Source organism: Chrysochloris asiatica, unplaced genomic scaffold (assembly GCF_000296735.1).
Source record: "Chrysochloris asiatica unplaced genomic scaffold, ChrAsi1.0 scaffold00057, whole genome shotgun sequence".
Lineage (NCBI taxonomy): Eukaryota > Metazoa > Chordata > Mammalia > Afrosoricida > Chrysochloridae > Chrysochloris > Chrysochloris asiatica.
In genome coordinates, this window is record NW_006408575.1 from 8147531 (window position 1) to 8161447 (window position 13917).

At 36.9% G+C, this 13917-nt stretch overlaps 1 pseudogene; it reads left to right on the forward strand.

The window, feature by feature from the left end:
• The first annotated feature begins 7774 nt into the window (after positions 1-7774).
• LOC102839570 overlaps positions 7775-13917 on the forward strand; it is a 58185-nt pseudogene continuing 52042 nt past the window's right edge.

The window sequence follows — 13917 nt, forward strand, 5'->3', positions numbered from 1 at the left end:
TCATCTTCTTTTGCTGATTTCTTCATCATTTAATATTTTGTCCATGGAATCCTTTGATACTCAAAATTGAGGTTTAAAATTTTTCTTCAGTTTTTTCAGCACAAGAAATACTGAATGTGTTCTTCATTTTTTTTTTTTTTTTTTAATAATTTCAGGTCTTAGCACATTTCATTGCAATACATCACATTATCTTCTGAAGCTGCCCTTTGGAATTTTCTGCTAAATTCTTATACTTTCTCATTTCTTCCATTTGCTTTAACTTCTCTATGCTCAAGAGCAACTTTCAGAGTCTCTTCTGACATCTATTTTTTTTTCTTTAATTTCCTATCCTTTTAATGACCTTTTACTTCTTGCATGATGTTATTGTGGTTTTTGGTAATTAGTATCTAATTCATCAAAATATATTCTTGAGCAAGTCTCTATATTCAGGCAGGATATGTCATAATTATATTTTGGCTCTTGTGGACTTATTTTAACCTCCTTGAGTTTCAACTGAACTTGTATATGAGCAATTGATGGTCTCTTCCACAGTCTACCCCTGTTCAGGTTTGGCTGATAATTTTGAGCTTTCAATGATGTTTCCTCAAAATGCAGTCAATTTGACTTCTGCATATTCCATCTGGTGAAGTTAATATGTAAAATTACCTTTTATGTTGTTTAAAAATGGTATTTGCAATGAATAAGTCATTGATCTAGCAAAATTCTATGATGTGAACTCTAGCATTGTTTCTATCACTAAGGCCATATTTTCCAAATACTGACCCTTTCTCTTTGCCTCCAGCCTTTGCATTCCACTCAATAACTGTTGATTGTATGTATGATCAATTTCAGATTGAAAAAGTTGGTAGAATTCTTAATTTCATCCTCACTAACTTTAGTGGTTAGTACATAAATTTGAATAATAGTCTTGTTGTTGCTGTTAAGTGCCATCAAGTAAGTCAGTTCTTACCCATAGCAACCCTGTATAGGGTTTCCAAGGAGAAGCTGGAGTGCTTGAACTGCCACCTTTGTGGTTTAAACTGACTTTGCAGTCTAGCACATTAACCCACAGTGCCACACATAGCAGTACAAATATTTAAATTGTGCTTTGCATATTTCAGAAATAACTGAAATTATTTTATTATACATACAATGTTGTTATCCTAACAAATAATACAGCTTATTGCATTAAAAAAAAAAAAAAAAAACATAATTATACCTTGGAAACCTTTAGTTTACAAAAGGAAACATAAATAAAAAAGTGATTGCTATGGTTTGTGGTGGTTAGAAAATGTTTCTTCTAAAAGAAGAATATTAACATAAACAAAGAATCACAGGATCATATACTCACTGTTGTTGTTAAGTGCTGTCGAGTTGATAATGACCCATGTTGTTGTTGTTGTTATTATGTGCCATCAAGTCAGTTCTGACCCATAGTGATCCTGTTTAGGGTTTCAAAAGAACAGCTGGAGAGCTTGAACCACCAACCTTGCAGTTCAAACGGCTTTTCAGTCTGGTTCATTAACCCGCAGCATCACACCAGGACTCTACAATGACTCACAGTGACCCTGTATATGATTTCCAAGGAGCAACTGGTAGGTTTGAATTGCTGAACTTGTGGGTCACAGTCCTGTGGTGATCCTATAACACCACACATGGGTCTAAAAACTACTAAATTTCTCTGTGATTCATTTATCTTCAAAATTACAAGTCCTTGAGTTTCTCTAACTTGGAATTTAAAGAAAAAAAAAAAAAAGACCCATTAAAATAGGGCTGTAATTTTTTTTTTTTTTTTTTTCTATCTGACAGGTTTAAAGATTGCAACCTTCACCTGGACTTGTACTCAAGTTTACCTGTCAAAAGTGAACAATCAGAAACTCAAAGTGTAGATTAGAAGTGTTGAACTAAGAAATAATATAATGGCATAGCAATTAAAAAGTAAAAGGAGCTCACTGAAAGGTCAACTGAGAATATGTCATACAACTAGCAAAACAGGCAGGGGCATTCTGAGGTAAAAAATGGAACCAAAGGTTAACTCTGAGAGAGATAGTCATCATATGGTACCCTTCTCTGCAGGGTGAATTATGTCCCATCTTCCTTTTCATTCCCTTCCCATTTCTGTGAGTCTGGGTCAAATCCATATGATTTCAAAGTGTACTTTTAGCTATAAGCTCATACCCATTCTCAAATCTCTCCTTCTTGATCCATCCTAGGTACTGTTATTCCTTGTCTAAAAGCTATCAAGTGCTCACCAGAGGTTGTTAGCCAGCGGATTGGGACCTTCAACATCTGGAGTTTGGGATCATTCTTGTTTTTCCTTGAAAAATAGTTAAAAAATTATGAGCTAGTTAGCAACATTTGAAAAATAGAATGTTTCACAAAAATGTCTTGATCTTCCACTTTTCTCTAAAAATCAGAATATGGGCAATGTTGGTCTCACATTCATGAGACAAACAATGCACTTGAACAGAGGTCCAGCAGCCTATCAATGGGAAAGGTTTCTTGGTGACTTGTTTTCTTGTTTGTTTGCATCCTCTCTCTTCTTTCCCTCCCCATCAGCTTGCTTCATTTCTGGATGTTACCTTTGTCACTGTAGAAGATGAATCCACAAATTTTCATAGTGTAACTTGGAGCCCTTCCCACCATACCATTTCTAGAATCACTTCCCAGGGGACTCCTTCATAATTGATCTGTTCTAAATATGTTTTTCTCTTGTCCACCTCTAAACACACACTTTTGTTCATATTTTTAAAAAGCAAGCCACACATACTATCTATAAATTTTCTGCTTTGTCTTCTAAGTTTCCCTAACCTAGTAAAAGTGAACTTCCACTCTTCTAAATTTGTTCAGAAAGCAGCATCTGTACCTTTCATTTGTCAAATATGAACATGTTCTATCACTTGTTAAGTTTATCACCTAATAACTTTGTGTTCCCCAAGGACAGAGTAAAATGCTTAACAATATTTTGTGTATTGATCCATGAATAAATGGGTGATATTTCCCTGTTTTGTTTTGTTTTTTTTTTTCCAATCTGGATAACATGTAAACACATAACACCTTTGAAGCAAAGAATGATCAAATTTAGAAGGCAAAGTCTTGTTCTTCTACTTGGTATATATCCACAAGAAATATGAGCCAGAACACGAGTAGATATATACACATCAACATTTATCGCAGCACTATCTATTCACAAAAGCTAAAGTTTGAAGACAGTCTAAGTACCCATCAATGGAAGAATGGATAAACAAAGTTTGGTATATACACACAATCCTTGAAGAATAACAAGGAAGCTACAAGCCACCATATAACATGGATGAACCTTGAGGACATTATGCTGAGTGAAATTAGTCAGTCACAAAAAGACAAATATTGCATAAGACTATTATTGTAAAAGCTTAAAAAAAGATACCCATACTAAAAGGACAAAATAAATTATTTGCTGGTTACTAGGGGTGGGAGGGAATGGACAGTAGTGCAAAGGGTAGGGTTATAGACACATCATAGTTCGGGAGGTCAATACACAAGAAGGGAAAGGAGGATGGAAGAACAAAGTAGATAGGGAACACTTAGGAGGGTTTTCATGGGCTAAATGGGACAGAGGTAAATCAGATTGTATGCTCAATATTGGAAAAATAAGACTCTGTGATACAGGAATTGACTCATATTCTGAATGGGTAAAAGACGAGAAATAATGTTAAGATGTTTGACCATCTTATGAATATTGATTTCCCTTGCCTACTATTGTAAAATAGACACGAGTGAGATAGAAAGGAATAGCATAAAACATGATTATAGAAATCTTGTAAGCCCCTCTTTAGCCTATACTGATTGGAATATCTGAAAAAGGGTGCTAAAAACTTGTCCAATGAAATAGGCTTCTTTCAGAGCCTTTGTAGTGTGTAAGACCTTATGTGAAATCCTGATCCTCATCCCAAATCCTCTGATGTAGGACATTCCCACTTTAAAGGACAAGCAGACCAGCCTGGAGAAGCTAGAGGAATAGAACATACTTCTTGAAAGAAAGACAAGCAGGAAAAATCCAAAACAAAAATGCAGTCTGATTGGCTACTACAAGAACAAGCAAGTTGTTCATAGGGAAGCCATCAAAGCAAGCAATCAAATCCCTTCAGAATAAAACCCCTTCCAAGACTGAAACTCAAACAGACTACATGACTAGTCATGTAAGCTTGCTGGTGACCATGTTGGTCTACTGGTGAATGGAAGTAGGGGAAAAGCAGCAATGAAGATATGGGCTGAGTTGGACCCCATTCCATAGACTCCCGTTGACCTGGAGATGATAGAAGAAAGAGAAAGTGTTCGTTGGTCTGAAGTATGGTGAGACCCGGGGACTACTGGGCTCATGGACAAAGTTATAGCAATGGAGTGCTATAGCTGAGAGTGAAGCATCCAGCTGATATGAAATGAGGGGAGACACACAAAAATGTCCAAACTTGTAGATAGTTCCCATTTGACCTAGAATTCAACTAAAGGAATATATTTAAAAAAAAAAGGATGAAGGAAACAAGTTTAAATTGCTACAATTTGATGAATTTGACCTATATTTATTGAAATAGCTCAAAATGCCAATTGAGAAGGAAGGAAGAAATCTTCACATCAATGGTCATTCCCCTCCCCTCTGTACACAGGGTTGATAGGGATGGGTAACTTAGGCATTGGTTGCTTAAAATGTTGTTTCTGTTGTTGTTAAGTGCTGTTGAGTAAATTCCGACCCACAGCGACCCTGTATAGGGTTTCCAATGAGCAGCTAATGAGCTTGAACCGCCAATCTTGCAGTTCGAATAGCTTTGCAGTCTGGTACATTGCCCCTCAGCACCACAGGCATGAAGTGACTAGCTTACAAGTTTTCAAGAGGGAGTTTAGTTTCAGAGTGTGCAAGAGAAGGTAGAATCCCCAATGAATATTTTTCATCATGAATAGATAGGTCTGCTGAAAGGAGATGGGGTGAGACTCATATGATTCAATAGTAAGTAATTGTTTTCATGACTAATTGTGATTGTCACAACTGTAAAGGTAGAAGTTTTGTAACATTAAAGGAGGAGTAGTTAATCTCACATTCCAGACAGATGACCAGAGACCATTAAGAGCATGAGTGAAATGTGTGACCTTATCCAGAGAAGCAGTGACACCAGAGATGGAAGCAGAGATGATGACATGGAGAGACAGAGCAGCTGAGGACTTTAGACTCATGGGAAGAGAAAGGCTGTGTGCTGGCATCCAGGAGGCATGCTTGCAGAATGTGCCCTTTGGTTGTTTGAATGATTATATATTCCTGAGTGTTTTTGGGGTACATCCAAAAACAAAACAAACACTCCACCCACCACCAAAAAAAAAAAAAAAAAAAAAAAATCCCAGAGGGAATAGAAGCAAATACTGTTGGATGATGATGCATGGAAGAGATTGTTATCATTAATCATTGCAATGGAATGATAACTGTAAAACTGATGTTCTCTCATGTAAACTATCACTCAATTCTCAATAAAAACTTTAAAAAACAAAAAACAAGGATCTTGATGTTGGATTTATTAACTAGAGCAGTTGTTAGACAGTTACTTGAAAACTACTGAATAGCCTATTGTCAAAGTAAGAAAGATTGCTTTGAAAATTGCAAATACTTCTCAAATAGATGAGTGGTGTGATTGCAAACTACCACTCATCTGTCACTTTGTTATACTGTAGTGGCTTGCTTTCATACTGGAAGATATACCACCAGTATTTTTAAATACCAGCAGGGTTCTCCATGGTGAACAAGTTTTTGCAGAGCTTCCAGACTATGAAAGACTTGAAAGAAGGAGAGGCAAACCACTTCTGAATGTGCTGCAATGGAAAAATATGAATAACAGTAAAATATTTTCAGGTATATTTCCAGAAGATAAGGTTGAAATTTCTCCAAAATACCACTGGGGTACAGTTGCCTCATCAAAGTAGAGTTAACCATAATGATATGAATGGAGGAAAATGTTAGGGACACAATTCAAAGTAAGAAGAAACAGCTGCAAATAAACATTAACTCCTGGAACATGGAATGTACAAGGAATGAATCTCGGAAAATTATAAGTTTTAAAAATGAAATGGAGCTCATAAACATCAATATCCTAGGCATTGTTGTTGTCAGGTGCCATCGAGTTGGAACCGACTCATAGCGACCCCATGCACAGCAGAAGCAAACAATGTCTGATCCTGGGCCAACCTCACCACCGCCACCACACTCGATAACATCAATGATGCCACCTTGCCGATCCATCTCGTTGGGGGTCTTCCTTTCCTTCTCTGACCCTCCATCTTACCCAGCATGACATCCTTCTCTAGTGACTGTTCCCTCCTGACAATATGTCCAAAGTACGAGAGGCGAAGCTTAGCCATCCTGGCCTCCAAGGAGCACCCTGGCTGCACTTCTTCCAAAACAGATCTATTGGTTCTTTTGGCAGTCCATGGCACTTTTAGTATTCTCCTCCAACACCACAATTCAAATCATCAATTCTACAATCTTCCTTATTCACCGTCCAGCTTTTGCATCCATATGAGGTTATTGAAAATACCATAGCTTGGGTCAGGCGCACCTTAGTCCTCAAGCTGACATCTTTGCTCTTCAACACTTTAAAAAGTTCCTGCGCAGCAGATTTGCCTAATGCAATATGTTGTCTGATCTCTTGACTGCTGCTTCCGCGAATGTTGATAGTTGATCCTAGGCATTAGTGAGCTAAAATGGACAATTTGGAATCAGAAATAGAGTGGTTTACTTTGCCAGGAACATCATATTGAAGAGGAATGACATCACATTCATCATCAAAAATAATGTCAAGATCTACCATGAAGTACAATGCTGTTCGTAATAGGATAATATACATACACATGCAAAGAAGATCAGTTAACATCAATGTTACCCAAATTTACAGCCCAATGCTAAAACCAATTGTGACAAAATTGCAAAATTTACCAATTTCTTCCATCTGAAATTTATCAAACATGCAATAAAAATGCATTGATAGTCACTGGTGATTGGAATGCAAAAGTTGGAAACAAAGAATCAATAGTTGGAAAATATGACCTTGGTGATATAAATTATACTAAAGTTCTCATGGTAGAATTTTCAAGACCAATGGATTTTCACTGCAAATACCTTTTTTACACAACATAATAGGTGACTGGTAGCGTACTGGTTACAAACCAGGCTGCTAACCTCAGTATCAGCAGTTTGAAACTACCAGCTGTTTCACAGGAGAAAGATGAGACTTTCTGCTTCCATAAAGCTTTACAGCCTTGGAAACCCTGTACTAGGTTGCTATGAGTTGGAACTGACTCCACAGCACATAACCACCACCACCACCATACACATAGACCTCACCAGATGGAAAACTCAGGAATCTAATTGACTATATCTGTGGGATGTTCAATAACATTAGCCATAAAAAAAAAAAAAAAAGCTATGGGAAGAATGTGGAATATACCATCATTTGTTCATATGCAAGTTCAAGCTGAATAAAAGTAAAATAGGTTCACAAAAGGCAAAACGTGACATTTAATATATTCCACCTGAATTCAGAGAACCTTTTAAGAATAGATTTGATGCAATAGACACTAATGACCAAAGACCATAAGAAGAGGTTGTGGGATGACATCAATTATATTACATAAGAAGAAAGCAAAAGGTTGTTAAACAGACATAAAAGGAAACAATAAAAATGGATGTCAGAATAGACTATGAAACTTGCTTGTGAGTAGACAAGCTGTAGTGAATGGAAGAAGTGAGGAAGTAAAAGAGTTCACCAGAGCAGTCATGGTGGTGGGCAGTCTTTGTGGTCTGGCTGTGGCCGGCTGAGGTGAGAATAGAGAGAGTGAGGATGATGCCTGGGATAGTGGGTATCTCGATGGGACATCTCAGAAATCAACAGGTTCATTACTACTGGAGAAAATAATGGGCTATTTAAGAAAGCACTGACTACAGGAGCTATTTCATCAGTCAAGGAGCTCCTAGATTCTGGCATTAGTGTAGATTCTAGTTCTCGGTTTGGATGGACACTCCTTATGTATGCTGCTAGTGTTGCCAATGCAGAGCTGGTTTGGTCCTTTGGGACAGAAGTGCTAATGCAAGCTATGAAAAGGATAAACAAATTATTTTCATAACTGCATGTCCTGAGCATGACTCACAGGAACATATCATGAAATGTGTAGAGATAATATTTTCAAGAAATGCTGATCCAAATGTAACTTATAGGAGATTGATGACTTCAGTCATGTATGCTGCATAAGCTGGTCACCCTCAAATTATTGCTCTTATTATTGCTCATGGAGCAGAAATTAATATCCAGGATGAGGATGGTTATACTGTGAGAACCACTTTTACCATGTTTTTTTTTTCTGTAACAGATATCAGTGAGCCACAAAATGAGTTTTAAGTAATGATAACTATAGTAAGACTGGAATATAATTTTTCTTTGTGAAGAAAAGTTCAGCTGAAATAGAAGGAAATAAATATTTGATTCTGTTGGTTCTCATTCCTGACAAAAGAACTTGTAACTACAAATAATTTAAATACACTTAAGATATTCTTTTGTTGTAGAAAAATCTGCCTGATTAGTGTAGCACCATTTTGCTGTGTAAAAGCACTGGCAGACTACTTTGCAATTAAACCTTAGAAGTATGTTTATATTATATTGTAAAATGAAGAGACTCCATCATTCCATTGATTAGCTATGTTTAATTTTTTATTGTTCTGTATATGCAGTCGAATACTCTGTATTATACATACTCTTTCTCCTTAAGCAATATATATCCTCCCTCCCCTCTGTTGCACAGGTTTTAACATGTGCAGCACATCAGGGTCATAAAAATGCTATTTTGAAATTGCTTGAACTTGGAGCTAATAAAATGCTATAAACCAATGATGGGAAGACACTTAGTGAGATTGCAAATAGAAATAATCATCCAGAGGTGTCTTCCTGGATATTTTTCTATGGCATATTGACATTATCATTTGTAGAACTTCTGTATTATTTTATTAGAACTCAATGTGAAATAATATATCTTGCTATTACTAAATGTTTAAATATGTGCAATATAATTTCTCTAACCAGATAATAGAATTTTTAAATAATATTCACCCTTTGTTAAATAAGCAGGCATAATGCAGTCCTAGAAATAAAATTGTTATACACTAAAAACAAAAATTTCATCAGAAAAATTCAAAGGACAGCACAAGAAGACAGAGTAGAGCGTTATAATGACATGTGCAAAGAACTGGAATTAGAAAAACAAAAAGAAAGAATGCACTCACTATTTCTCAAGTTGGAAGAACTGAAGAAAAAAATCAAGCTTCGACTTGTGGTTTGGGGGCAGGAGAAGTAGAGACAGGTAGGGGAGGCTCCTCGGTGGAATCATGAGAAAACCAAAGATGGTGTTTTCCTGGAACAGTTCCAGATGTTTTGATCTAATATAAAGTGTGTGTGTGGGGGAGGGGGGGGGAGGAAGTGTCAGCTTTCCATGCCCATTGGTGGAGAAAATGGCTGTGGCGGGAATACACAACAATTTCTAAATCTATCAGGATGCTGCCTGTGGGCCCCTCAGCCTGGGCTGAGACCAGGATGGGGCCACAGCCAGGCTGATACAGTGCTGAAGTCACAGAGTGGAGTCTGGAAAAAAGGGGTATGATGGCTTTAAAAAATATATATTCTTTCCTCCTTTCCCTTGTTGCACCTTCTCTGCCCAGCCCTGACACTTTCAGGTGGGTGGGAGTGCACGCCCTAAAGGGCCCAGTGTTGGACCCACAGGGCACAATTTTCCCATGGCACAAAGAGGAAATCCCTGAAAGCCACAGCATTCCAATAAGCTAATCCTTTGGCAGGTTTTTATGACATCAGACGCTGGTGCTTAGCCTTAAATTTCATCTGGGAAAGACCCCTTATTCCTGCCTTACCTAACAAGAGACAGCTGGTCTGGCCAGAGAACCAAACTGTATTTGAACCTCGTAAAACCCCAACATAAATAAAAGGCAAGAGCCAACACCAACTACTATATACAAGGATGCAGTTATTTTGAGAATTACTCTGTACATATGCAGATACTTAACTGACCTTCCCAGATAAAAATAGTGGACAATCTTTCTTATATTCCTTTCTCAATAGCTAGCTGCACACCTCCATGGTAGAGGGGCCTGAGCAAGTGGACACCTCCACCTCCACTGTAGGTTTCTACTGTGTATAGCACACTGACCTGAGCAGCAAAGGCTACTGAACAGTTGGCTATGGTTTTACTTTTGGTTTTGTGTGGTGGTTTTTATCTCTGCTTTTATATTTTTGGTTTTGGTCCTTTTAGCTCACTTTTTTTTTCCTGGGGATGGGAGCTTTCTCCCCCTACCTTACCCAAGAAGAGACAGCAACTGTGGCCATATAGCCAAGCTATAAGCATATCCTCATAATATCCCACCATCTGGAAAAGAGTCAATACCAGCTGCTAGGCATTACAAGTAAAAAGGAAAGCCTGTCTCTGGATCACATCCACCAGGAGACACTCGGTAGGATTAACAACACAGCAACATACATTCATTTAATCATTGAAAACACATCTAACTATTGAAAATATCCAATAAAACACAGCAAAAAATCTCAGCACATATACAAAACCAGAAAAGAGTAACTGAGAAAAATGAGTTGGAAGCAAAAATAGACTCCCTATTAGAAGAGCAGGCTTTGGATCATCCTGAGAAGGAATTCAGAAAAATTATATCAAGACAAACCAAATGTTCCACATAGTGGTGGAGGAAAGTAAGGAAGAAGTAAAAAAAGTGCTACAAGAGCAATCAAGTAACATAGATATAGCATTGGAAACAATTAAAAACCTGCAAAAAAAGGTCCAGATAATTAATAATAAAATATCAGAAATGGACAATACACTGAAAAGATAAAGGAGTAGAAATGAAGAGATGGAAGCCAGAACCAGTGAGCTGGCAGACAAATCTCTTGATACTGCTTAGATAGAAGACAGGCAGAAAAAAAAAAATTAAAAAATCTGAAGAGAGTCTAAGATTCATGTTGGATAACATAAAGAGGAATGATTTAAGAATTATTGACATTCTGGAACAGAAAGAATCTCAGAAATCCACAGAGGAGATAGTCAAGGATTTTCTGGAGGAAAATTTCCCTAACATCTTGAACAATGAGAAGACAAGCATTCAAGAAGCTGAACGAGCCCCAGAAAGGATAGCCCCCAAAAGAAATTCACAAAGACATCGTAATCAAGCTCTCCAAATCAAAGACATGGTCATAAACCTAAAAACAGCCATGGAAAAGAGAAGTGTTACTTATACAGGCAAGCAAATCAGATTAAGCTCTGACTTGTCAGCAGAAACTATGCAAGCAAGAAGACACAACCTTAAAAGATAAAGACTGCCAACTAAGAATTGTCTACACAGCAAAGCTGTCAATCAAATACGATGGTGCAATCAAAACATTCCAGGATAAATAGAAGGTAAGACACTTGTCAAATCAAATCCAGCACTTCAAAACATCCTAAAGGAAGTTCTTTGGAAAGAAAACCAACAATAACAGATAACAACCAGAGATTGACAGATGTGGAAACCCCACTAGAACTCAGTCTACAGATAGTAGAGTCAAGAACAGAACAAAAAAACAAAACAAAACAAAATAATATTCAGAGGACCTGTGAGGCCAATAAAGAGGAAAATAATAACAATGTCAAAGTAGGGAAACATATAGGAAGAAAGATCCAGGTGGTGAGGTGGTCAGGTAGACTGCAGGTAACAACAAACTGTCTTAAATGAAGGGAAAAGTTAGTAGTACATAGGAAAACCTCAAATAAAGTTAATACATCACAACTTACAGTGAAAATGAAGATCCAAGTAGAACAAGGAAACATTAAAAGTAAGAAGAAACTTACAAGAAATAGCACAAAAGTCCTCTTAGATGTGTAAATTCAACCCAACAACAGCACACTACATATTCTTTCCAGTGCACATGGAACATTGGCCATAACTGATCATGTGTTAGGTCACAAAGCAAGCCTCTATGAATTTACAAACATCAAAATACTACAAAGGAACTTTTCTAACCACAATGCTATAAAACTAGATATCAACAATAAGAACACCAAGTAAATAAAGTTGAATACATGGAAACTGAATAACACCCTGCTGAAAAGTGAATGAGTAGTAGAAGAAATTAAACATGAACTCACAAAGTTCCTAAAAACAAATGAGAAAGAAAACACAACATACCAAAATCTTTGGGAAAAAACCAAAGTGGTACTGAGAGGACAATTTATTGCAATAAATGCACACATGCAAAAAGAAGAAAGAACTCAAATAAAAAAAAAAAATAATAACACAGCATCTCCAAAAATTAGAAAAAGATGAACAGAGGGAACCTACATTCACCAAAAGAAAAGAAATAATAAAGATTAGAGCAGAAATAAAAGCGATAGAAAACAAAACTAAAAACTATAGAAAGAATCAAGAAGACAAGAAGCTGTTTCTTTGAAAGAATTAATAAAATTGACAAACCTAATAAAAGAAAAGAGGAAGACACAAATAATACACATTAAAACCATATGGGCAGAGACACAACAGAAAAAAAGTAAATAAAAAGGATATTGACAGACTAATATGAAGAGTTGCACTACAATAAATTTGAATACTTAGGAAAGATTGATACATTTTTAGAAAACCATAATCTACCTAAATTTACACAGAGTGAATAGAAAAGTTGAAGAGACTCATAATAAAATAAGAAAATAATCAGATCATAAAAAATTCCAAACCAAAAGAAGTCCAGAACCAGATGGCTTCAATGGCAAGTTCTACCAAATATTCAGGGAAGAGCTGTAATCAATTCTACTCAAAGTTTTCCACAATATACAAGAGGATGGAAAATTTTCTAATACATTTTATGAAGGAAGCATAACCTTCATACCAAAACCAGGGAAGGACATCACTAAGAAAGAAAATTATACACCAATATCCTTCATGAAAATTATAAAGAAAATTAAAGAAAATTATAGACCAATATCCCTCATGAACATAGATGCAAAAATTCTCCACAAATTCCTAGCCAACATAATCCAATTGCACATTAAAAATTAACACATCATAACCACGTGGCTACACTTCTTCTAAAATGAATCTAAAGCCCAAGGCACTTTCAGTGTTCTCTTCCAACACCATAACTCAAAGGCATCAATTCTTCTACAACCTATTAGAGTGATGCAAATCAAAACAACAGTGAGATATTATCTCATACTAGCAATAATAGCAAAGATAAAAAAAAAAAAAAATTGTTGTTGTTGCTGTCAGGTGCCATCAAGTCGGAATCGACTCATAGCACCTCGATGCAGAGCAGAACGAAACAATGTCCAATCCTGGGCCAACCCCACTACTGCTGCCACACTTAACACCATCAATGATGCCACCTGGCCGATACATCTCATTGGCGGTCTTCCTCTTTTTCTCTCATCCTCCATCTTACCTAGCATGATATCCCTCTCCAGCGACTGTTCCCTCCTGACAATGTGTCCAAAGTATGAGAGACAAAGGTCAGCCATCTTGGTCTCCAAGGAGCACTCTGGCTGCACATCTTCCAAAACAGATCTATTGGTTCTTTCAGCAGTCCATGGCACTTTTAGTATTCTCCTCCAACACCACAATTCAAAGGCATCAATTCTTCTACGATCTTCCTTACTCACTGTCCAGCTTTCGCATCCATATGAGGTTATTGAAAATACCATGGCTTGGGTCAGGCGCACTTTAGTCCTCAAGCTGACATCTCTGCTCTTCAACACTTTAAAAAGTTTCTGTGCCGCAGATTTCTCCAAAGCAATACGTCCGTCATCTGATCTCTTGACTGCTGCTTCTGCTAATGTTGATAGTTGATTCAAGAAGAATGAAGTCCTTGACAACTTCAATCTTTTCTC